Here is a 26445-nt window from a genome sequence, read left to right as displayed (position 1 = left end):
GACAGACTTCTGTGGTATTGTTTAGAGCAGGGAAACATAAAGACCTGGTTGTCTTCCGTGTACTGTTGATGTTAATCTCTGGGACTTTCTGTGTGGGAGATACTTTCAATGCTAAGGAGCAGACAATGATTACAAGAGTTTTGGCCAAATGGACCTATCTGGGCAAAGAGAACAAAAAAAAAGGACATAGGATGAGATGGCGGTGGTACTGGGACAGAGGGAGGGAGGAAGGAAGGGAGGGATGGAGCCTGGGGAGTCCTCTGTGGATTGCAACAGAGGTAGAGCTTTAATAATCCAGCAAATGTGTGGGCAGACTATTTACAGCAGCAGTTATTTCTCCTTTGGTGCTTCCAGCAAAAAAAAAAAAAAAAATACTGTATGGTTAAAACAGCAAAGCAGAATGGAAGAAAACTGCATTTTGCTCTTTGGAGAAACTGATAGGGTATCATCGTAGTCTTACCTACTGGCCAGTTCTTTCTCACATTCAGTGTTTGCGTTAAGATGACAGCACTTAAAGCAAAAGACATTGGTAAGGCTGTAGTGTTAGGTCAAGAAAGATGCACCGGTGTGAGTACCAGAACAAGGACATTAATGTTTGACCTTTGCCTCAGGAGAGGAAGAGAGTGAGTGAGTATAGATCAGGTGGTCAGCAGCAGCCGAGCAGTGCCAAAGCCAAACTATACCCAGTGCGGATCTATCTGATGGAGAAAGACAGTGGAGCATTATTTCTATGTAGAAGAGAATCTAACAAAGGCAAATGTTAATTCACTTGGTTATTTATTTATTTTTATTACAACTAAGAAGTTCCAGACCAGATGATGGCTTTGTGCAGTTTGACAATACCTCTGACCACATTTAAAGTGTTTTAAAAGAATGCACCTAAAATCCTCGAGACATGTCTCATCATTACATTATTCATGTGGGGTATGTTGTAAAGCCACATGAGGGTGAGATCGTTAAGAAGCTCCAAACTGAATAATGAGCCTAGATGTAAAAATATTCTGAAAATGATCTGTATTAACTCAGAATACCAGAAGTTTCATTTCCATCTATACCGAAATGTGTGTTACTCTTGATACCCAGTTCCGCGTGCCCTGTTGAATCAGCTGTGCACGCAGTTATATCTAGGAGAGATTTTGTTATCTGCAATGAGTTTATTTGCAGCTGATCTTGTATCCTTAATGCAGTCTTCCAAAGAGGGGGGAAAGAATTTGTGCACAAGTCAAAAAGCTGCTCAGCCTGAAAGTATGTGAGAGTCCTTTCCGTATAAGAATATGTAGGAGGGCATACTCTCTGTGTGTGGCTCGTTCTGTAAAACAGGACTGTTGTAAAAACTCTTTGCATCAGATAAACGAATCCACCTATTCTGAAGAGTTACTGTGAGATGTTTAACAGAGATAGTGGTGTGAGTCTTGAAAAGAAAATTCAGGCGAAAGATCTGATGCTGAGGGTGCTCGCGTTGAAAACAAAACCTGTATTTTTTGTGTGTTTCTTCTGGCTTTCACTGAAAGCTTGGATCCACGCAGATCTGAAGGTTTTTCATGTGTTTAATGTCTTGGATCTTTCAGCTTCTGTTCAGCAAACAGCCAGATTTATACGCACACAGAGATAGGTCGCAGTCGTTTCTGTGACTTCTTTGGAGTCTGTCTGGGAAGCAGGGTGGTCGGGCTCTCCGAAGTGCTTAAAGAAGTATTTATTAGTAAGGAAAGCAACAACTCCAAACAGAATGAGTTATGCTCCGTTTTTCTTTGTCTCCAGTAAACCACTTCCTTTCCTGAAAGCATCAAAACAGCCAAAAGGCACTAGTGACCAAACAACATAATTGCAAGTAGAAATAATTACAGAAACTAGAAAGCCTTCTGAGACTTGTAGACATGGGGAATGTTGCTGAAGGGAAGGTCCGTATTCCCCATGTTTGGAGATGTTTGACATTCTGGTTTTGGCATAGGCCTGTCCTACTTCTAACTAACCAGTTTGCTACTATTTTCTTTGGATATTTTTCCTGAGTGGGCTTTTTCACTCTGACTCATTCAGGAGAAAGCAACTAGCTCGGAGTGTGTGAAGGCAGACTTCCGGGACAGCACCAAGAAAAATTATATAAATCCTAAGCATACTAAAGGCCTGTTGTCTTTTAAAACCCATATAGCCGTTCTCCATATGGAGCAATGCCTACAACTTACAACTGATATTTTTTTGTGCTGCAGTTAGAGAATATATTGCGAGTTGCAGAGAACAGCTGCTATTAGTGCTGCTCGCAAAAGAACAGGGAGAAACGCAATTCAGTGGCTAAACGAGAAGTAAATTAGGAAGGTGGGAAAACTGGGAGTTTTTAAAAAATCCCATTGAAGTGATTTTGTTTTTTTTTTCAGCTAGCAGGGGGGAAATTATTATGGCACGTAGAGTAACCCCAGAACCGAACATTTTAACGCTGGGCAAAACAGAGAATTGAGTAATTTCCCTAGCTTTTGATGGCTGAGCTGATTTTGTGCTATTCTAAATGGTGAATGCTATATTCAAATTTCTTTTCATGCCTTTTCGTTGTTAGATAGTGACCAGATATGCCTCTCAGTCGTTTCGTCAAGAAAATATTCCTGATTTTTACCTCATCATTTAAATTTACATAGCTACTAGTCTCCAAACCTGCTGCAAGCATCTCTTAAATTTACTAACAAAATGTTAAAACACAATATTGAATTACATTTAGGTAATGGGCTTTTGGAAAAGAAAAATGTCAAATGAATCATGGCTTCTGCATTTGTTAGGATCCTCGTAATTTTGGGAAGCCCCCTTCTGGCTACCTGAATGTCATCGAGCAGTGCACATTCACTGGAGGAAGTAAACATACTGGTTAGAAGCAAATGCAGGACAGTCCTTGGAGTCTTTGTTGTATTCACCTTAAAGTTCGTACAACTGGGGATTGTGTGACTGGGAGGAAAAGCAATGATTTTAGAAGTTTTTTCTTTTTTTTTTTTTTTTTTTTTCTTTTTTCTTTTTTTTTTAATTATTTTTTAAAGGATGTTCCTAGGCCTCATAATTCTGTTGAAAAAGCCCTGAAATGTAATGTCCCTAAAGCCTCAAAATGAAAATGGCAAAAGTCAAGAACTCAAAAAAAAAAAAAAAAAGAAAAAAAAAAAGAAAAAAACAAACCTCTCCTAATTTAAACCATTCTCATTATCTGAGGCACAGAGTAACTCATGCTTGTTGAGTGCTCGAGATTGCTGGCTCTGAGGTTTTCTAGGTTGTATTTTTGGGTAGTATTTATGCAGTGAATTACTTTACAGCTTGTTGGGGGTTTTGGAGGTGGGAGAGTTGTGTTGTTTACATGCTGTGGATTGATTGGGAACAGTTTCCCGGAGAATATTCAATATCCGAAATTTCAGCTGGGTTGATTAGCTGTGAATGCTTGCATATGCCGTGTGGCGTTGTTCCAGTTCCTGGATTGAATGAGTGTAACAACTTCAGCAGTCCGGATTTTGAAAAGCATGGATGGTGTCTGGGTTCCCTCAGCTCCCTTTGGCAAAGACAGAGGGACAGGTCACATTTAGGGACCTGGGCAGCCCAGGAGCTAGGAAAGCCAGTGACACTTCACTCTTCTTTTCTTGGCTGGCTGTACAGCTCTCCCAAATGCCGGTTCTTTTATGGCACGGGGAACACCTTGAGCAGCAAAAGTGGGAGCTGCGCCCCCACTGCTTTTTTCCAGGGCTCACTCAGCTGTCGGAGGTGAAGCTCGAAGAGTGAATTTAGACAGGAACAACAGTGGAAGGGTGGAACTAGGGAGAGGAGCGATGCTGAACACCGTACGTTTCTGCACAAATGATAAAGATTATACTTCAAACCCTTTGAGCATGCATTATCCTTTGAATGTAGAAGGCTGTATTTGTTTGAATTTTTTACTGTCACGCTTTGGTGTGATTGGCAGCATATCTGTTGAGGAGAGACAGAATAACAGCCAGGGAGAGGTTTGGCAGGTCAGAAGAGTAAGCAAGCAAAGCTGTCCAGCATATGGAAGTCTGCAGCATCGCAGCAGGCAGCCGGGGACAGGCGCTGCTCTCTTAACTTCCCAGAAATCCAGAAATCACTGGAATTCCTTCAGTCGAACAGAAGAGAAATTTGGCCCCAATGGGTGGGACCTAGCCATTGCCATCAGACTCTTTGTGGATGTATTTTCTTTTTTGGGGGGTTACAAACATGTGTGTGGAGAGAGGCTCTCGGTGGTGGCACGGAAATGTTCTCTGAAATGGGGCAACCAAGAGCCTCTTATTAGGAGCAGCGATGTACTCCTTGTTTCAGCGCAGAGCTAGTTGCATTTTCTTTTGTTCTTTCAACAGGTTAGTAATTACTGTTGCAGTAATTAGGCTTGATGGAGAGTATATAAGACGATAAATGGTTATTCTGTGCAGTAGTGGGGGGATATTTGGTGCCAAGCTTATTATTTTCAGTCAAAGCTAATTATCTCTATTATAATACATGACTCTCTTTCTTGAATTATGAGTGGGAAACTGCTGAATAGATTTTTTTCAAAGTGCCCTGAACCATGGAGAGAAATGAAAATTAAAAACAATGAAAAGCTTGTTAGACAATGAGAAGACTCATCTGTAAAGCTATTTCTGACAGATTTTTTCTTTCTCTCTCTCTCTCTCTCATCTCCGCTTATATAAATATCAAATGCTTATCAGGAGAGGAATGGTTGCGTTAGCCGCGGTGCGGGTACAGAAGTTGAGCTCAGACGCTGGGGGCACCAGGCGGGATGCGGTGCGGTGGCCCAGCTGTGCTGCCCGGGGCCTGGCTGACCCCTGCATCGCCGGGCCGAGCAGGGGATTCGCAGATGTCCCCGCCAAGAGCCTTTGCAAAATCCTGGCTGCCAGGAATAGCCATCTGTTTTGCTCGTATTTACGGCCTGCCCTGGAAATCTGGACCGGGGAGCGGAGAGCAATGTGATGTGGGATTATGCCCGCTGGCTGGTGTACCTCCGGCAATAAGGTCAGCGGGGGGAGCCAGGTTCTGATCCCGCAGGGTTTGCCTACGCTACGGATGCCACCCAGCCATTTGTGCACGATGCAGTTGTCCCCTCCTCCGTTTACATCGTGGTTCCCATTTGTGACAGTGATCACCTTTCCAGCCTTACCCCGCTTGCAGCTTCGCCCCGAACCACGCGGTAACCTGACACACTGACTGGCAAAACCCGTAGAAGTGCAGCCATCCGTTCCCCAGCCCCATGTCCCCCGTGCCTAAATTCCCTTCCCATGGGGTTTTGGGGTGCACAGCCCCACTTGGTCGGACGGAGCACCCACGGGCTCGCTGTTTGCAGAGGGGTCGCTGGCAGGCGCTCGTCAGGCGGAGTACGGTGATTGATGGGGCCGTGGAGAAGGCAGCTGCTTGCTGTTGAATGGAAATACTCCTCTGTTTAGAAAGGCACAGGGGAGGAAAAAAAAAGTTTCTATAGTTTCCTGCTTTCTATATATACTTTTTCCTAATTTTTAAAAGCTGTTATTTGAGTTGAATTCAATTCCCTACAGAAGAGGCGCAGCAAAGCTTTCCTGTGTGCTTACAAGACAGCTTTCCCTAGAAATCCTGTAGCGTGCTTTTCCATGTTCTACGCAGCAGATGTTGGAAGCCAATTGGTGTCATGTGTTGCCTTCTGCGGTACTTTAATGTGCGCTTTTCAGAGACAAGCAGCACAAAGAGGAGCCGAGTTATTAAGATGGATAAAATTTTCACAGCGCCAGTATTTGCCTGTCTTTGGTTACTGCCAGGAAAACCACATCAGTCCCGCGCGGCGGTGCTCATCTGCAGTCCCTGCTAGGAGCTGCTCGGCTCCCCTTGGTAATTCCGTCCTTCGCACTCATTTTTCCAGTAGTCCACTGTGCCTCGCAAAAGCTCTGTTTATGGACCATATAGGTTTTATACCTCATATAAACTCCAAGTCAGACTCCCTTTTTCTGTGTGTGTTACTGCCATTCCTGCACAGAGCTGGTGCAAGCTGCTTTGATGCTGTCGGTGTCATTTACTTAAATTCCCGGTGCAATACAAACTGTGTTTCTGAGTTGAGCCTGTTTGAGCACAGGGAACCTACCCTGGCGATTTCTATGGCCAAAGTTCAGTGTGTTCTTTTACTGTCTCGAATCTGAGTTCAGGTTAGCAACAGCTTTCAAGAGCCACCTCTTGCAGATGAATGAGCAGAGCCATAGCAAAGGTGTGTTACCAGATCAGATGGCCAGTGTCGCTGAAAGTCCAGTTTGATGAATGTGCAAGTTACTAACAGATCCCACTAGGCAGTAGCCAGACACTCAGTAAGAGTGGCAAGGAACTAAAAAATGATAATAAAAGCAAATGCTATTCAAAGGTGTCGTGTCAATTATTTTTGCAATGTTAGTATCAATTTAGGTAGTCACCGTGGGAGGTAGAGTTCACGTATGTTACTATTTGATAATGGTTATTTGCATGAAAGTGGGTTGTAAAATAGGGCTCTGGACTGGCTGCAGAGCTCGTGGAAACTCTGTATGGGCTACCAAGGAAGCAGTAATGTCTAAAGTTAGGACAAGATAGTCAGCTATGCTTTAAACTGCATGTAAATCAGGACATTAAAATATCTGTCTGAGATGCAGGAGAAACACGAGACTCTTGACTTTCACAGGGCAAATATATGTATAACACAAACAGATGAAAATAGGGACAGTTTTTGCATAAATCAAATGCGTGTAACGCTCCCTACTTCATCCTCAGGTCAAAGGATCAGGAATTTAGTAGCTAACGAGAAAATATTGTAAAACATGGTATTAGTTGATTAGATCTGTCAAGAAGCAGAACTCCAGACTAGGAACTTGCAGTACCAGCATGCAGGAAAATCCATTAAAGCGTACATACCAGTAACTCATAACCGTAATCTTGTATAGATGTGTCTGTAAACGATAACTCAAAAAGCCAAACTAACCCATTTACAGCTGCAGGCATCGCAGCAGAATAGCTTGAGATGCTGTTAGCCTATTTTTGTTTTATGTCTCTCTTTTGTAGCTGCAACTTAACTGTTTTAAAATACATCTCTGCGGGAATTGATGGGTTTTATTATGTACATTTCTGTACTATAAGAACAAGAGTGATCAATTTGTGTTTATGCTGGTTGTTGTGTGTTTGGCTGCATGACAAGGTTGCCATCAACCGAAGGGATGAAGCATGAGGTAATGACTACAGCTTCAGTGAGGACACTCGTCATACCTGCTTTGTGCTTGGACTGATCCGCAAGTACAGGGCATAGCCAAATGTCGTGTGTGTGTGTGTGCTTTCATGTTTACAAACGGGCAAGCTTAACAAAAGGTAACCTTAGACATTTCTTAACAATTTTCCTCACCTCTGAAATCAAAGCTACTCGCGTTGTGCTAAGCCACTAAGTATCTATTGAGAGTTGTAAAAAAATGCCATGTGAACTAAGTACAGCGAACAACTGTTACAAAGGGATTTAAAATTGTTTTATTTATTTATAAACTGTAAGAAATTGAAGTTCAGCCTTCCGCATATTGTTTTTTAAGAAAAAGCGTGTATCTGCTATCCTTACACGTTCCTGTTCTCAGAAATGCTGGCAAATCACCTTGGGCCTGATTTGCATGAGCAAGCTGATCTGTTTTCAGCCCTAGCACAGGACAGATGATACTGCATGAAGTTGCTTATACTGCTAGGGCAGTCCCGTGAGGGAAAGGAAGAAGCTGTAGTGATGATAAAGAATATTTATGTTAGTCCAGTGCTGTGGGTACATGTTCTCTCTTGCATATTGCCCAGCCGGCCAAAAAGGTTACTACCAATAGCCCTCTTCTACCTGAGGACTTTATTACCCACACCAGAGGTTACTGACCTCTCTAACCTATGGCTCAGCATCGTGGGGACCACTCATAAACCTGCTTTAGTCAGGATAAATTGGCTGAGCAAAGACTAAATGTTTAAGCATCTTGAGTTCACTTCACTCATTTTGCCTGAAACACGCTCGCTCCAGCAGGTCAGCTTGCTGTAACCTCTGGCAAGGGGGAGAAGCATCTGGGAAGATCATCTTTTTCAGCTGGCATAGCTAGAGCTGAAAAGGGACTTCTATCTCTGGCCCTGTTCCCTTGTAGACATGCTCTGCACATGACTAATTCAGTTTTTAAAAGAAACCCACAGAACATTTACCCGAGGAATTCTGCTGCTGCAGCATCCCTGCTAAGAGGAAGAATGACCTGCAACTTTGCCTTGGTCTGGGAGGTGAGAGATCAGGTCTGGCTAAACATCAGGAAGCACTTTACTGTTCAGGTGGTGGAGCACCACCACAGGTTGCCCAGAGAGGCTCTGGAGTCTCCTTCCTTGGAGGTCTTCAAAAGCTGCCTGGACGTGGTCCTGGGCAGCCTGCTCGAGGTGGCCCTGCTTGGGCAGGGGCTTGGAGCAGATGACCTCCAGAGGTCCCTTCCCACCTCAGCCATCCTGTGATTCTGTGTGATTCTGTATCTGCAGTTACTGGTCTAACCCGGAGTGGAGTGGCCTGGTATATTTAAGTTTTATTTAGTTAGTTTATTTAAGCATTAATTCAGGAAAGACTTTTGGCTCCCTTTGGGGGACCATGTTATAAGCAAGGCTGATGGAACCAGGCTCAGAGCTGCTGGAGGGCTCCTCCTCATGCCAAGGCAACACCTGGCACTGCTGCACCAAAGGCTGGAAGGACAGAGGCTTCCCTGGGAGTCTGCAACATCTAGGGTAAAGAGCAGGACTGCTGGCGGAAACACAAGACAAATTGCAAGCACTCTTGTTGCCAGAGATGAGCAAAAAACCACCCAGGTATGCTTAAGCTTTCTGTTCTGGGCAACCGTGCACATCCAAAATGTTGGGGTGGAAACAAACCCTTCAGCCTGCCATGACTGTGACAAATACTGGGCATGTTCTGACATCCCCACAGCCATGCTTATGTCCTGTGCTGGATCATGGCACTGGGTCACAATTACCGTGGGTCTCAGTAATTTGCTTGCAGGTTTACCATTGCTCTCCCACTGCTGTGACCCTCACATCTCACAGGCTGAGTGTTTATTCAGGATTTCCTGAACTTCTGTTCACTTGGTCAAGTAATGGTACTTTTGTTTTATAAACAAGCAACCGTGTCTTTATTCCACAAAGTCAAACATACAGAATGATAGCAGCCAGTGAAGAGGTGCAGAAATTAGGTTTTAGAGAGTTGGAAGTCACCTTTTAATAGGATCATGTGGTGGTAGTATTAAACTGCTGTGGTTACTAAAAGCACACATTCTATAATAATAAAAAATAGGCATAAAAATTATCATACGAACCCAAGAGTTACTGCTTATATAAATTATAAAATTAAAAAAAAAAAAGCAATAAGTATTAAGAACTCCTAATAACTCAAACAACAGAGTTGTGCATTTCTGGATGTGCTGGAGATTTTCCACAGATACTTCCTATGGAAAGAATTTATGAATCAAAGTACAAGAGTTGTCCAGGGAAGATTGGTCCCACATGGATACTGTTGCTGTTTTAACTCATCCAGATTTTCAAAACTATTCACTATGAACAGATTGTATTCATAAGTACAGGAAGCATTTGCATTTAGTGTAGCTAAATTAGCTGAAGCAGAAATTAACACACTCCATGTAATGTTTAACCAGAAAATAGAATAGTTGTATGGTCCGAATAAGACATTTAGAGGGAAAAGATACAGCAAGCCAAGTTTTGTTCTCGGTCGGCGTTGCCATAAGATTGCAGCAACATAGTTCAGAGCAAAACAAGGCCAGATGAATTTACTTTCTACTTGCATTGGCTTTCTTGTGAGTTATTATTTCCTATTTATGAAGAAAGAGGATCTGAAACCTGCATTTTTAGCAACATGGAAAATGGCCAAGACTATTTATTCTGTATGGAATTACTTAGTATACGTTGGAGGGAGGCGTTAGATGCCATTTATCAATTTTTATTTTTATTTTTCCAAATCAAGCTACCTGGGTATCAGCAGATTTCCATTCTCCCTTTCCTCTCCAAGAAGTCAAAAGCAAAAACATCCTCAGAACAACTTTTGACCTGAGACTGTGAGGTTGTGGCCAACCTCAACTCTTCTAAAAGTAAATAGGGTTAGAAGGGTTTGTGGATGCCTTTGCATTCTCAGGCACAGTTATCAGTTCACATCACTGAAACTCAAGATTAAAAACAAGACTTGGAGTTCTCTTTTAATTATCTTCCCTGGCATAAAAATTTGCAACCAGCTTATCTGTACTAGAAAGGTTGCACCTGCTTACATTTATTAGATAACACACCTACGTGTGCATGGGCAGAGATGCTACCGATGTTTCATCATGTTTATGCAAGAACTTTTTATCCAGAAATATCCTGAGTACCACGCTACTGTTGTTTCCCAGCTACATCCTGGACAGATTCAGTGAAGTGCGTCATGTTTATGAACCAAAACTTTGCAAAAGTAACTACATTCCAGGTTAGAATTTTAGGAGTTAAGCTGCTTGTTTAAGCGGTGTTCCCGTCATCACAAAGTACGCTGTTCAGAGTTGTAGAGTGGTGTGAAAAATGAGGCTGAGTGGGTCAAGAGAAAAGAGTTCTGGGGTGGACTGAAGATTCCTTGCTCTCCTGGGAGAGGGGGAATTCAGCTCTGCTGAAATTCAGGTCCTCACACACCCTGGAGCTGATCCCAAATGAATGGCCCTCTTGCTGATCTGCCCAGGGCAGCAAATTTGTGTCTGGTGTCTGAAGGCCTTCATCCTTTTAATTCAAGGGGATATCCACGAACTTGTTACCATAGCCTGAAGAACTTATTTTCCACTGATTTCTGGGAATACTAAGCAGAGGCTGGGTATGATATTTCTATTTTGAAGTTTTCCTGGGGTAGAAGCAAATGCATTTCTCCAGCAGTGCCTGGCTCCGAGCAGCGTGCCTGTCTAATTTTCAATGCCTTTTGTCCAACACTGGGCATTTTCACTCAGGACAGAGCATGCCACAGACTTTCTCTTTAGATCTAATCTGGGACATCTTTGGAGCTACGTGGACACAAGCATATACTAACTTAATAGTAAGGGAAGTCACAGGGGTACATCCTCTCTGATTTTCACACCCACCCTGCGAGCTAGAAGACAGCAGCAGTGCACAGTTCTCCTGTGGTTTGGAAAACAAGGCCACTGGTGTTGAAAGGACCACTGCAGCGTGTGCTTGCACAGACCCCAGCTCACACTCAGCATATCTTGTCAAAACAGGGATCTTGCATGTTGGTGCAGCACTGTGAAGTGTGTGCTGCCAGTTGCAGTATGTGCCCTGAGATGTATGGAAATATTTCAATTCCTCAGGTTTCTCACTCCAGCGTCTATCAAAGAAGAGAAATTGAAAGCCTGATCTGGTCATTTTTAACTATTCTTACCACAGAAGATGCAAGTAAACCATCTACCTTTAACCATCGGTGTTTTAAAACTGTAGACCCGTCCGTGTTTGCTAACAGTTGGGGAAGAAAGTTGATCTTTCCTGAAAATACTGAAGCAGATGGGAGCAGTGTGAATGCCAGAATATCCCTACAAATTCTCCTAACATGAAACAGTTTTGGACAGTTCAGGACATCTGGAGTGAATATGGGAGAGGGAAATGAAAAATTTCTTGAATGTACTTAAAGGCTGAAATAGAATCACAGTGGCGTAGACATGCAGAAACCCTGAATGAAATACACACATGGACATGGCAGAATGCTTAAGAGGAAGTCAGCCTGCTAGGAGCAGAACTATTTTTAGTCTTTTAATGAAGAAAGCAGCTGTATTTGAGAAAGCCAGTCACTCACTACTTGGAAAATCAGCTGGAACTCTTTCTGGGTCCTGATGTTCTCGGTTGCAAGGGGAAAATCTTATGTGTAAGCTCTTTCAGCCCTAGAGAGCCTTAAATGGCAGTCATCGTGGGTTTTGAAGCGCAGTTGGGAGCTTCTTGGGAACAGACTTCCCAGACTTCTGCTGGAGCCCACGGTCACCCCGCGGTGTTCAACCCCTCCAGGAATGAGCGGTTCTGCAGGACGCAGGGAGGATCCAGCCAAGTCCTCGGGGACGTGCATTGAACGCAACGCTGAAGCATGCCTTTGTGTGCTCCGTGCTGTTCTGCTTGTTGCACAGCTCTGATTTCTGCTCTTAATTTCCCCAGGGCTTTCATGTGGAGCAGCAGTCTATCCGGCTCGTTGTAAATCCTGGCTTTTCTTACCTGCGCAGTGTTTGTGCTAGGTATGGGGACGGGGCACGGCCACTTCGTTTTGCTGCTCCAGTGAAACCGGAGCAGAATTGTGAAAACTTGCTCTTCTTTGTTATGTACCTTCTTTGTAAGGAATGGGCCCTTTAGTAAGACTTTTTTTTTTTTTTGGTATAAACTACAGAGATGTCTTTTTCTGTCACATTGCTGAGTTGAACAAATGCTCAAAGAGAATTATGTGCGTTCTGGCTGTGACAGGAATGGACAATAGCTCTCACAAGGTCAAATCCAGTGAATGTGCTTGCAGAAAGCAAAGGAGACAGCTTGAATTTCGGCTGGGTTGAGAAATAATTTCTGAACTAGTTAAAGTAGATGCATCACAAAAGGCTGAATCCAGAGGAAAGGGATTTTATGCTCTGACCAAGTGTCAGGAAAGCGTGACCGAAGTCATTTGCCCGAGGTGGCCTGGCATTTTCAATGAGAGGATGGGATTAGCGAGGAGGAGGAGGAAATGGTTTTGAAAACCTACTTCTGTGGATGATCTATCAGTTTCCATCAGTGGCCACTGGCCAGGGCCTTCAGGACCTGGACGAGAGCTTAAAGAAGAGCTGTGGAGAGGGCTCCAGGACCTGCAGGTATCCCTGCAGGTTTGACCAATTCCTTCAGTCGCTTCTAGCTCCCAGCCTTGCGTTTGGTTTGGTTAGAAATACATCCTCTGCTTGCCTGTTGTTAAGATTTCATACGTGAAGTGTCTTATACAGTGGGAACCACCTCATACGTAGGTACTTAAACGTTAGAAAGCAGGCAGGAAGGGGCTGTAAGTTACGGGAAAAATGGTGCGATCTCTCCTTTTTTAGTAAGACTCCCAAGGATGCTCTCAGCCTCCTTATTTCCTCGTCACCCGCCGTATGCCTGCGAAGGGCTATCCTGCTTCATATCTCCTGGCACAGTTTCCTTGTCTGATCAGCCCCTAAATCTGTTCCTGCTTGAGCAATGAAGTTATAAAAAATACCCTCCGTTACACGTATGGAAGACGGGGAAGGAGGATCAGCCCCGCTGAGCCTCACACGGGGCTGTTAGGTGCCCATTTACCCTGGCACACGTCGGGCAGCTCAGGGACAGGGACAAGCAGCCAGCGGGGGCTGGAGGTGCAGGAGTCTCTTTGCCTGACCCGGGGCAGGCAGAGCAGCACGCCTGACCCCAGCCTTTGTTTTCTGCCACAAGTACCTGGAGTTTTGAGCTGGTTTCAGCAGAGGCTGCTTTGCATAAACCACTTCTGTTTTCCCATTACTCACACGTCCCTTTGTTAATAACATAATGTAAATAATTCTGGGCTGGATTTGGCATTCATTTACACAGGTGTAACACTAAAGCAGTCGTAATTGGTTTCAGTGTTCCCAGCCTTCTCGCTGGCTGCGCTTTCTGAAGGGGTTTACTGGGTTTTGCTTTTGAAGGCTTGTTACCATAATTCACCCATCAGTCTGCTGCTTTTAATGTTAATTCAGTTTCAGAGCTCGGTAGGAGGCAAGATGAAATGTTTCAGGCTGCGTCCTAAGGTTATTCTTCGGGTGGACGGCGTTTTAACTGGATGTGATGGGCATCGGCAAAAAGATGTTGGTGATATTTATAGTCCTCAGGAATCCATATAAAAGGGAAAAAAATGATTATCTGGATTCTGTATAAATACCACATCCAAAGCACACCTGTCTTCTGCCATGTGGGCCAGCTAATTGGTTTTTGATCTATTTTTACTGTTCTTAGCTGAAAGGCAATTTTTTTTTGTTAAGTTTCACAGAAAACTCTAGAGCTGTTTTAGGGTTTTGTAGCTGTGAAAAATAGCCACGGTTCTGTTTTTTAAAAAGCATTCTCGAGGAATAATTACAATGATTGAGCATGCTGCTTAAAAAAAAAAAAAAACAAAAACCAAAAAAAACCAGAAGCGTGTACATTTTTCATAGCTACACAACTCTAAAACGGCTTTGTGGGTTTCTTCACATATTCAGGAAACTTAAAAATAAAAAGGAGCAAATCTATCTCTGAGCTTGGCAACAGCTGAAGTTTATATTTCACAAGTATCTGAAAATGGGTTCCTCCCCATTTGCAGACGCAGATGCCAAAGTTTTAAACTGACAGTGCAAAGTTTATATTGCAAGCTTCGTAAAGGAGCAAAGCAGCACTTTTTTTTTTTTTTTTTTTTTTTTTTCCCTGCTCTGCGCCAGTCCTGCAGCTCTGCATGGCTAGCTGGAGAGTTATTATTATTGTTTATGAATTCCTTGCCTCGCGGTCGTGCATAACAGCAAGCCGGCATTGTTGAATCGGGAACTGCAGACATGCAAATAGCAGAAAGGTTGCCCCTGCTGCTTAACTTCTGGCAGCATTTTGTATGCCGTTCCTGCCTGTATTAAAACACAGAATGCACTGAATGGGCCAAGCCCTGAAATCCTTATTTGGTTATTAAGAGGAGAGAGAAAGGGCTGTGATTCATTAGGACGGGGATGAATAAGAGGCGGCGGAGAAGGTCTGGGGAAGGTAGTTGGGGAGCTGCCGTTGCCTTGTCTCATGACCTGGTGAGACGAGGGTCATTTGGGCACGGCGAGGTGGCTCCTCCAAAAGTGCTGCATGAGATGTTCCTCACGCTGGGGCAGACACAGGAGCAGCGTGAGGAGGTGGCTGCTGCTTGCGTGGTGCCTCCAAGCACGCGTGTGCAGGGCTAATCACCTCCTGCTAAATGCTTGCCCCGGCAAAGGCGACTTGGGTAGAAGTCGTGGCATGGGATGCTCCTGAAACCAGCTGTGGAGAAAGATTATCTTTTTAATCTCCTTTTTAATGAAAGGCCGGAGTATCTGGGGTTATGTGAGCTCAAACAAAAGGGGTGCGGGAAGGGGAACAAAACTGCTGTTTGAGCATCAGACCAGGTCACTAATCCCGCTGCAGTGTTTCGCCCGGAGCAGCAGGAGTTACAGATGTTTGCTTGCATCATCCCAGGATAGTCTCTGATGATGGTGGTTTGGGTTGTTGTAATCCCACAGAAATTATGCTTTGGCTTCAATACTTCGGCTTGCCCGGGCATGACTGATCATTATCTGCTCTTCAAGATTAGCAGAAAGTGCCTGGCTAAGCGCTGGGAACTTGGTGGTAGAGGAGGGTGAATCTGGGGGCCGGGTCTCCAGGAACATTGCATTAAAAAGCTGGGACGTTTGTTCCCCCATGGCCACCAGTGTAAAAGAAAGCAGAGGAGAGCCGAGCTGGGGATATATTCATGTTCTCAACTCACTGCACAGGCCACCACGGCCCTGGCAGGCAGCATTTCAGCAAAGGGCAGTGAGTGCTGCAAACAACGTCGGGAGGAGAGTTTGTTCCCTTCTGCCTGCTTTTTAGGTTAAAAAGGAGGTGATGCTGGAGGGGTAGCATCCACGAGGTGCTCCCCACATCTTGCGTCCTGCAGACCTCCAGGGTAATTTTAGCGCGAGCCTCCCCGAGCACCGTCCAGCTCGTCTGTTTACAGAGTCACAAAGTCTCCTCTCATTATTTTGCAGAGATCAGAGGGGACAAAAGTTTAAATATTAGCTCAGCTCTTCAAACCCCGTGCAATGCCAGCCTGCTTGGCACACAGCGTTGAACCGAGTGATAAGATATTCAGCCGACTGATGGCCCTCACGGCATGGAAAGAAGAAACACGCTGATAAATTTCGATGCAAGGGGTAGGAGGAGCAAAACCACTCCGAAGTTTTATGACAATTGCAAATCACAGAATCTGCCAAAAAACTGTGCTTAGAGTACGTCGTTGCCCTCCAGTGAGCTCTGATTTCCCAGAAACTTCTGGAGGATTCCTAGATAAGTGGTATTGCAGATGAAGTATGAAAAGAAAAAAAAAATATCTCCAGCAAAAGCTTCGTGTGTGAAAATATTTTCTGGTGTATAGTTGCATTTTTGTCCACTAGATGGCTTTTTCCCCCCTGCCTGCGACCTGATAGGGTTACATTTGTTTGATTCAGATGGCTCATGTTATCTGTGGCTTAATTCAGACACTGGTAACTGGTAAATTTTGGTCAACATTTTCTAATTAAATATAGCACGCAGGGCTTATGTAGCCCGTGATGTAAATTTTCCTGCTTGGAGCAAAGTCTCCTGTACGTTGGCACAGAGGAAAATTCAAGTTAAGATGTTTTTAGCAAAAATGCTTGCCAGCAAACAAATGTTTGCTGATGATATGAAATTAATAAAGACCACAGAGCACATTCTGTGGTTATTAAGTCTTCAACACTGACATTGAAAAATAATGTAAAATCTTCCAGACCTTGTTTTGGTTTGGCTGGGGGTTTTTAGGAATCGGAAATAGGGGAGTTCCTCCCCTTACCCACCCAGCCTGTAGTATAATATTAATTAATGACGTTTGGAAGCAAATTTAGGTCCTGCAATTATTGTAATTAAGTGGGACAGATGGGACAGAATTCTGCATTATGTGGCTTAAGCCGAATCAAATAGAATCAAAAAAAAAAAAAAAAAAAAAAAAAAAAAGATTAACTTACATTGAGGAAAGTCTCTGAATGATTGTGGGAGTCCCAGCGACTGCTGAGATACCAGCAGGGCTATGGCTGTCCTGTTGAGTAAGGTGAATAAAAAAAAAAGACAGTGGTCAAGAGAAGAGCAAGTGGAGCACCCTGGTTTAGTCAAATGCGTGGTATTCAGGATATGAAAAAAATATACATGTAACAATGCATCCCGACAATCAATTTTCTATTACTTTATGATACTTGTTTTCATTGAAAAAGCATAACATGGCAGAACAAAAAGAAATATTCACCCTGCTGATGTTCACCGTTTCACTGGACAAATCTATGGGGTTGGTGCAATTTTAGATCTGGAAAAAGTTCTCAAGAAATGGAGTTACACCTGCAAGACTGATTTAGGGACCCACGCTCAAGGAAGGCAGAACAGCCTCTGTCACAAGCTGCTATTAGCGTCCTCCTGAAAAGCTCAGCCCCTTGCTCCTACCGGCTCTTGGGGTTTGGGGGATTCCTGCAAGGAAGTGACTGCACGGCCCTGCTCGGAGATGCAGTTTTTCAGTTCATTTTATAGCCCACGTGTGCCTGTTCAGGGTGAAACTCCCATTTCTAGCTGCTGAACCAGAGCAGGCTTTTTTTTTTTCCTGTCAACTTCCTGATAGCCACGGGGGAAAAAAGAAGTGTGTTCTCATTTCAGCATCCCTCGCCCTCCTCCTTGCTTCTCTGAAGAGGAAGCCAGCGAGCTATTTCTGTTACTCATCCTTTCCTCCAGCCTCCTTTCTTCAGGATCCTTATCTCTCGTGAATCATTCCAGTGCCCATTCCTGGCCCCGGTTCCAGCTTTTACAAGCTTCAGCATGAAGACAGGGGGCTTGCTGGGCTTCCCTGCGTGGCATGGGGGGCTCACAGGAGACGGGGACCATGCCTTGGTCATCTCACTCAGCGGGTGCTGGCTGGCAGCGCGGGGATGGAGGAGCAGCACAGGCACGGGAGCTGTTTCTCTGCAGATTCAGGAAGCCAATGTTCTATCAGTTTGCATCAGGTTTGAGCTTGGAAAGGTTATTTTTGCTGCCATAAGGCTTAATTTTTATTTATTTATTTATTTTTTCTCAACGTAAGCTTAGATTCTGTGGGAATCCATGACTGAGACCAGTGTCCGCACTTGCCAGGGAAATCTTGCAGCTGAAAAGCTTCTGAGTCAATTTTTAAGCCCCATTTGACTAATACCAGAAGGATTAGCATGCAATTTTGCTCGGTGCCAACACAAGAAAACCTCCTCTGCTTTAAACTGAAGGGTGCATACCACCTGGACACTGCTCGGCTGAGGTGAAGAGGATTACGATGTACAAAGTCCAGGTACACTCATGGCCCTGGGGCATGGAGCACGTCAGGCTGAGCCAGCCATTGTGCTCCCTGCCTCCGGAATGAATGGGATGGAGGGACGTGCTCTCTTGGCTCATGAGGGAGATGGCACAATTTGACATCCTGAGGGGTAGGAGGTGTAAAACACTAAGCTAAGGCTGTTAATCCGGTGGTCAGCTAAGCAAGTTGGTCAGAAATGTCAGTGGACATTTAGGAATTGGAAATAGAGGACTCCAAAAGCCTCTCAGCTACCTTCTGCTGTCAGTCACATCTGTATAAATCTACTGACTTCCCTGCCCTTCCCATGTCAGGCCTATTCCAGTGCTCCCACAGGCAGAACGGAGGGGACAGACAAGAGGAGAACAAGGTGAATGGAACAAGGACGCATCCTGCAATCCTACTGTGTACCCTGGGTGCTCCCTTTCATGTGTTTCAACCATTTGGCCTGGAAGAGGGTGCTCGTTCTGGCCAACAGGAGCTGAGCAGCCACAAGAAATAAGTGGGAACACCTAAGACTTCTACAGTAGCATCAGTGCAATTGAGATGTTGCTGGGGAACACCTTCTCTTGGATGGAAATGCTTGTGCTGCAGAACACGCAGTGGTGACAGTCCTGGTTTTTCTCTCTTCTCCTGTGTAGCTATCTGCTGGCCATAGGCAGAAGAGACCACATGAAGTCCTCCAACTTCAAGTAGAGTATTCCAGAAATAATAGCATTGAAAAAAAAGTTGAGTTTTTAAATGGGAGCAAAGCCTTAGCACAATTTAAAAATCACCTGGGAGGTGATGTATGGGGCTCCTTTCCCTGATGCCACACATATTTGGCATACTGTGAAGCCTGAGCTTTTACTAAGTGCAAAGGTAGTTGGGAAGAGCCAGGTCATGCTGCTCTTTGAACTTCCTATAGCAGCAGATCCAAAAGGCAGTAAATAACAGCTTAGCACTCAGTCCTTACCTGTGCTGATCTCGTGAAATTCAGCACAGGGAAGCAAAGGTTGAACTACGCCACCTTTAATCCATCTCCAATGTCAGCGTTGGCCAAAGATCTCCTTCAACCAGTGCCAGTTCATTAAAGTACTGCAGCCCTTGCTCCAAAAATCTCAAGCTCGCTCACAGCAAGCCCTCAGCTGGAGGCGGGCAGGTCGCGTGCAGCCCAGCGATGTTCATTCACGGTTCCCCTGTGCCACCACACACCTCTGTAAAGGTTGTGCTGAGGTCCCCTCACCTCCACCAGCTCTGTGCATTCCCCTCTCTAGGTCAAAGAAAAATGCTTTTTACCACGCGGAAAACTGTCATAGAAACACAACTAACCCAGACAAAATCCTGCGAAGGAAATATAAATTCAGTTCCTCTTGTGCATCTGAGATACTGCTGCCAGACCTGTGCTGTGAGAGGTCAGGGAACAGCAAGCCGTGAGAGAACAAAAAATATCCAGTAACGCCAGAGCAAGAAGATGTGCACGTCCCAGGATATAAATTTGGCGCTGGACTGAACAGAAAATGATTTGCCAACATTTTTCTCTGTCTTTTCAGCTGAGACACGGGTTTACAACATTGAAAGCAGCTGTCCGGGTCTGAGCTGGGGTTGACGCAGGTGAGGAGCGGCTCTGCTGACCTGACCAGGCACACGAGCTCCGTCAGGCCTCCGGACTGGGCTGATCATCCTCTCTGCGACCTCAGAGGCCCTCCCCAGCCTGGACACCAGCCTATGGCAGGCACACAGCACACGCTGTGGCTGCCCTGCAGCATCCCACCAGCTTCACGAGCACAGCACCACCTTGCCGGGGTCTGTCTCCCTGTCTCCATCATGGAAAGACTGCAGCGTTTCTTCTCAGAGTCTGATGGGATCCCGTTTTGCTTACATCCTACTGACCAACCCCAGAAAAAAATGAGCTACATGTACCTGTTAGGAATTAGCATGTGCTGTTAGTTAAGCCTTTGAACGTGTGTTTAATTTTCAGGTGGATGCATAATTACTCTGTGACCTGTTTAGCATTTCAGATTCATTCCTTTCAAAGAGTGGAAAAAAAAAAAAAAAAAGAGGTTACATCCAAGCTGAAAAGAAAAAAAAAAACACAAAAGATTTTTTTTTTCTGTATCATTTTAAAAAGGTTTCTGAACAAATTTGTTTCCAAAGTAGTTCGCTCTCAGTCCTAAGAAGAAAACTGCCAGCAGCTGGCTGGGAAAATGCTAAAGTTAGGCTGCAAAGTAATAAAACTCACATGATGTGAAACTGCACAAAACCGAGCCTGTTCTAACCACAGCTAGATTTCCTTGTCATTTTGGAAAAAAAAAAACAAAACTGTGAAGTGTCTGGGGGTTTTCTGTGTTGCGATTTTTCTTAAAGGGATTTTCTTTTGGGAAGGCAATGGCAGAAGGGATTTTTGCAGGTTAATTTTCAGTCAAAGCTTTGTGATAACGGGCAAGCAATATGATTTTGGCAGGAAATTATCGTGTGTTGCATTAGAGAATGAGTTGTTCCCTTGATTATGTACCGAGTGATAGCCCTTTCTGGATTTATGGTTTTTTCTATATATTTGCATAGGAAGTCATTACAGCACCCTTTTACCTGATAAAAACTAGCACCTTGTTGCATGTTTCTGCATGTCTCACAGCTCTCTGGACAAGCTATTGATCAGGTAAGGCGCTCCCAAGGAAGAAGAAAGTCATTTTGTGCACTCCTGCATGGGAGATAAGCCTTGTAGCTATTCCACAACGAGCTGTCTCTCTGCTCTCTCTTTGCACAGAGCATGATAACTCCAGAAATCACTTGCTCCTTCCCATTTAAGACTTCCAGCCTGCTGCGTTACAGGGGAAGAAAGAAAAGAAGGAAGAAGCACAACTTTTCAAATGGAGGAAAGTCAGTTCCTTTTCCTTGTCAGATTCAAAAAAAAGCAAATGCTGGCCCAGCTCTGCTGTTTCCCTGATGATTTCAGTGCTAAAAATGATGCACATGTGTTATATTAGAGTTATTCAGGGTGTGCATATTCATTCAGATTCATATAACTATTGACCAGAAGCAAGGTTAAACGGAGCCTGGTTAAAAATTAACCATTTTTTTTCTTTTTCTTTCTTTTTTTTCTCTCTCTTTTTTTTTTTTTTTTTTTTTTTTTTCTTCTTTCCTTAAATTGCATAATGCTGTAGCACTCTTCAGGCAATCCTTCAGCTTTCTAGCATTAAGTCATCTCTGATGATGTGCAGGCTGTGCTTAAAGGCAAGGCAGCACATTCCGAACAGCTCCTGTGCCCGAGAAGTTTCATGCTTTTGCTTTAAACTGGTGACTCTCTGATGATCTTTTTATCATTACAGTGTGGGAACAAGCACGCATACTCATTTTCGCATTTATTTTCCTGAACACCATCTTTCAAAAATGTGCCTTTCAACATGCCTGCCTCCAATCCTGTGCCCCTAAAACAGCTCGGGCAAGGGATACAGGAAAATGCAGGAAAATTCAAGCGCTTCAGGAGTCCTTTCTGCAAAGAATACCTCTGCCTTGGAGCCTGCGTTTTGTCTGTCAGCACAAGGGAAGGTGAGGGGAGCATGTTAGGAAGCAATAATCCAAGGCTCGTGGTACATTTAAGTCCCGTAATTCTGAATTAGCTGCGATCCCTGCTGTCAGGAGCGCAGCGCTGAGTGAAGGTTAGATTTCCTCTCCCACTGTATTTTCATTCAGATTAATATTTAAGCCGCGCTGATGGTGCGTCCGGGAGAACAGTCGGTCCTTTTACAGCTCGGAGCGGTAAGAGGCCGGCTCTGCTGGCTGTTTGGACAAGGCGAGCACCTTGCTGCGGCTGGCCACGGGCCCCACGCTTTCATGGTGCTCACGCTCCCCATCCACACCAGCCCGCTCGCTGGGCACAGCTATCACCCTCCTCGCAGTGCCTGCTGCTGACAGTGCCTCTCCCCTCAGCTGAGATCGCCGCGTGTGACCTACTTTGAAAATGGTGTGAACCGAGGTTCACAAATTGTCTTGGAAGGGTGCCACGAGGCTGGTGTGCAAACATGCGCGGGCCGGGAGGCTGCTGTCAGAGCACAGCCGGCTGTCTCCGCGCCCTCCCAGATGCAGCGCGCCTTCTTTTCGCCAGCCCCGGCTTCACAATCCATCTTTGTGCTCTCGAGAGCCGCGTATTGATTCCCCGGGCAGGCCCGCGAGGTTAGAGAGCCCCTGGCCAATCAGCCCGCCCTGCCTTCCTGCTCCCCGAGCAGCTGAAGTAGTAACAGAGATGAATAAAGGGCTTCAGGCGGAGCTGTCAGCTGAAGCCTCGCCGTAGTAGTAGTAGTTGTAGTAAAAGCAGCCGTAGCGGTATCAGAATACAAGTCACAAAGGAGGGCTCGGCGGCGATGCCGTATTTACACAGTTCATCTGTTTACTATCATCTGCCCGTTTGTAGGGTAATGTCAACTTGCAATTACCAAACCTGCTTTCCACGCCAGACAAACGGCTGAACCTGTGTGTTGTCCCAAAATACTGATAGAGGAGAGCACTCGACAGAAAGGCACTGCCTGGAGAGCTGCAGCCTGAAAGCTGCACGGGTTTGATTTTTTTTTTTTTCTTCTTTCCCTTCCTTACATAAGCTCTGTACTGCAGAGGAAAGTTTCCACAGACTCAGAAGATCATATGCAGTTTCAAATCTACTTGAAAGATAAGTCTTTTTTTTTTTTTTTCTTTTTTTTTTTTTTCTCCCCAAGGCTAATATATTACATACCTACTTAGCAAGGGCTGCCTGTTATCTGATAAGATAATTAGCATCAGACACTAGGAAAAGCGCATGTACTTTTAAAAAGCAGCATTGCTGGGCGTTCACAGAGAGAGTTAAAGAGCGTGCTTATCAGAGCCGTTCCACGCAGAAGACTTGCGCTAGCGTTTGACTTTGGGTCAAGAAGTCCTTTATTAAATTAGCAATGCAAATGCGTTTTACTTTATACATGTGGAATTTAAGTGTGTCGGACAGCCTCCCTCTTGAGCACTTTGGGGCTTTTTACAGATTTACTGTGGGCCAAGAGCTCCAGCTTGGGCTCTGAGTATTTCTTTTTTGTTTGTTTTATCCTCTGTAAAGACATCTGTTCTACATGGCTCTCCACCTTGGCTGCGGTTCAATTTCCACTGACTTCCATGAACTCCATTATGAAACCCAAGTGCGAGCCTGCCTTTGCACCAGGACCAGCCCGTGACTCCTGAGCACAGGCTTGGGGCTTACGGTGCCTTCGGCCACCTCTCCTGCAGCACATGGCTCCAGGGAGCAGCGACCACCCTGAGGAAAGTGCACCTCATCCTCCAGCTCGTCCCTCCCCTGCTGACTGACAGCCACGAGCCCGCAAAGCCAGGCTGGAGTAGTTTAAAAATAGGGAAAGCTGAGACAAAGACCTTTATCAGCTCTCAAAGCAGGACAACGCCGATGCTCACCCTGCCTGATATGGGCTTTGCCAGTTGCTGAACGGCAGCGGTGATCCCGGGTGGTCAAAGGGGACGAGGGCAGGCCGTGAAACAAGAACTTGACATCTGACACTCGCCAGTCCTGCTGGCGAAGCTGCTGGGCCATGGGCAGGAGCTCCTGTCTGAGCACGCCAGCCGGATCCTCTGCAGCAAGCCCTTCTGGCCCGGCAGCCGTGATAATAAACACCGCAACCAGGCTGACATTTTGGCCAGGCAGGATCTGTCATAAGCCTCAGCTGGGAGTGATGGCTTTAATGAAAAATGTTAATAGACGAATAGCTTCCCCGTGAGTTGTTATTTCTGGTGTTGAAGGCACTGAGTTGTTCTTGGTGGTGGCTGTTTGCTTTTAATAGCATACACGGGGCTTTCTGGGGCAAGTGGTATCTCCCCATTTAAAAGGTGGGAGCAGGACTCTGAGAAATGCACGGTGTCCTTGTCACTTGCATTGTTCCCTATGACCCTGCAAGATGTGATGGCAGCTGGGGGAACTGAAGCCAGCGGAGCTTTCCCAGTGCCAGGCCCTGCTCCAGTGGAGGGGAGGAGCTCTGAGCCTACGTGGGTACAGATACCAAGACCCAGGGGTTGTTGTGGGTGGTAACATCAGCTGCACAGGAAATATTTCTCCTCAAAACACTTTTGCAGTTATCTGCATTGGGAGAACCAGCCACTGATGCAGGGAAGTGGTGGATCCTTCCCCTCCCTGATGAGCCCTCTTAGTCTGACAGGAGAGCTGGGGGCAGAAATGTTGCCTGGCACAGGCATGGACACAAAGTACTGCCACAGAACTTGCCCCTGCCAGCTGCCTAATTCTCTGACAGTACAGAAGGAGCCTAGTGTTGCTTTATGAACCTGTTGACGCTACTCATCTTGTCACATCTCCTGTGTGAGGTGTCTCATTGCACAGCCCCTACCGAAACATCCCAGGTGCTTAATATAAATCAGGAGAAGAAATGTAACGCTGTCTTTTCAGGTTTGGGTAAATAGGTACAGAAACAAGGTATTTGGGGCATACGTAAATGGAGATGATGTCCTCCTGCTTCGATTTGAATCTCCCATCACAGTTAATATCTGCTCTGGTGAGATTCAGTCATGCAGCTGTCTTTCAGAGTGCGATCCTACACGCTACCACCCAAACCCTGACTGTCCTCTGCTAATCAAGTTGACAAAAATTAATCTCTAACATCAGCTGTGAGGCAGCCAGTAACTTGATCACCGAGGTTTCAGGATAGCACAGCGTGCTGAGACTGTCCTTGTAACTTTGGCCAGTGCAAACGATTTTGAGGGCACAATCGCTTGTTGGATCACTCCTGATAGTCGATACTGTTGATCCTCAACCGCTGCTAACCTGTGTGAAGAAGCCATGTGCATCAGTGGAAGCTCCATGAAATCATTCTGGTCCTTCTAGGATGGAGCCAGATGAGACACAAGGAGTTGTTTTCCTCTCTTTCCTCTCATTTGCAATGGGCCTGTTGTATATGAATACCATAGGCCTGGTGTTTATGAATGCTTTCCCAGAAGTTGTATCTAGACGAGGTAATGTATTTCTGCAGTGAATAAGGTGTCTGTAGACTTCACTGCTTTCCAAAAGTGCCAAACTCCCCCTGTAAGTTATAGAAACACTCAAGTGCACGTGTAACCCCTGCAGGATTGATCGAGCTCTTTCTCCTATGGGGTGGTAAAGGAAGGAAAAGTGGGAGAGATTATTGTTGCTATTTTTACACGCTTGGGAGCAGCTAAGCGATCGTAATAATGGAAGTCATAAATTACTTCGCCACTTCACAGTGAGCCGACTCCTCGGAGGAATACAGGATAGGTGTTCTGAATGGCAGACGCTGCAGAGGAGAGGCCTTGCTCACATGGGAGAGGGAGATTGTGTGGATGAAACTGGAGATCGCTTCTGCTCCCCCCCTTAAATTCCTTTGCAGCAGAAGCAAAGCAGGCACGGCATTTGCAGTCTGCAAGAGTTTGGTGAAGGCATTCACACCTGCTACCTGAGGGATGGTTCAGCAAAAGGAATTCAAAAGTTTATTCAGTGGATTCTTTTTTCCTTTTGCAGTTCCCAAAAAAGAAGCTCATTCATATGCACTTGACAGCGAGAGGTAAATTCTCAGTGCAGCGCAAGGTGACTTAACCACACGATTCCCAGGAACAGCAGTGGGAATGCTGCAGCAAAATCTTCGTGCCCGGGTATGTGAAAATATCTGTAGTTAAATCCCAGGCCCTGTGACAGTGGGAATCCTGGTCAATGAGTTTTGTGCTGAGTGCTGAAACAAATAAAATCCATGCCACAGATCTCCTGTCTGCAGCACTGTGATTCTCTCTATTTTAGATTCTGTGCAGACTTCTTCCTGGTGCATTGCATTAATATTAAATTAACAACACACTACTCACATGGAACTTACATTCTAAAAAAAGCTCGCATTATGCTGTAAGCCTTTTATTACAAAATAATAGCAGTCGTGAGGTTAAAGTTTGTTCATACAGTTTTCTATAGAACATCTGTACATTTTTTATGGAGGATAAAAGCTACGTTCCATGTGTAGCTTAGTCATATGAATATAGATAATGAGTAGTTTATTGAATTTCCTTTTCGATTTTACCATTTGCTTATATTCATATAAAGTCCTTCCATGCAAAACATACCAGATTTCTGTAAGTGGTGCTTTCTTTTCAGAAGCACTAATTTCCCTGACAGTGTTCTGCAGAGGATGTGTCCTGATAGGAAAAGGACCTATTCCTCTAGGATTTAGCTCGTAGCTAGAGGCATAAATCAGAGACTCTCCGAAGAGGGTTGTAATCCACACTGGAGAGAATACAGAGAAATCGCTAGGTCCATATGGAGTGGGACCTTGAAAAGCTTTATGAGGACCACATTCACTGGAACCATTACCCAGTATCCAAACTATGGGAGCCCACGAAAGCTTCAAAACCAAAATATTTCAAGGCTTTTGTGGCCTTCCATGATGCGG

General features: G+C 45.0%; 1 long non-coding RNA gene across 1 annotated transcript in view; it reads left to right on the top strand.

Annotated features, from left to right (window-relative positions):
* The window catches only part of LOC116486275, a 31081-nt gene extending 5387 nt beyond the window's left edge, over positions 1-25694 (top strand). The window contains exon 3 of the long non-coding RNA XR_004252941.1: positions 25533-25694. This is a non-coding gene — a long non-coding RNA (uncharacterized LOC116486275). The remainder of the gene's footprint in view (positions 1-25532) is intronic.
* The last annotated feature ends 751 nt before the right edge of the window (positions 25695-26445 follow it).

Source organism: Aythya fuligula, chromosome 2 (genome assembly GCF_009819795.1).
Source record: "Aythya fuligula isolate bAytFul2 chromosome 2, bAytFul2.pri, whole genome shotgun sequence".
NCBI classification, from domain to species: domain Eukaryota; kingdom Metazoa; phylum Chordata; class Aves; order Anseriformes; family Anatidae; genus Aythya; species Aythya fuligula.
This window is presented reverse-complemented; position numbering and strand designations above follow the sequence as displayed.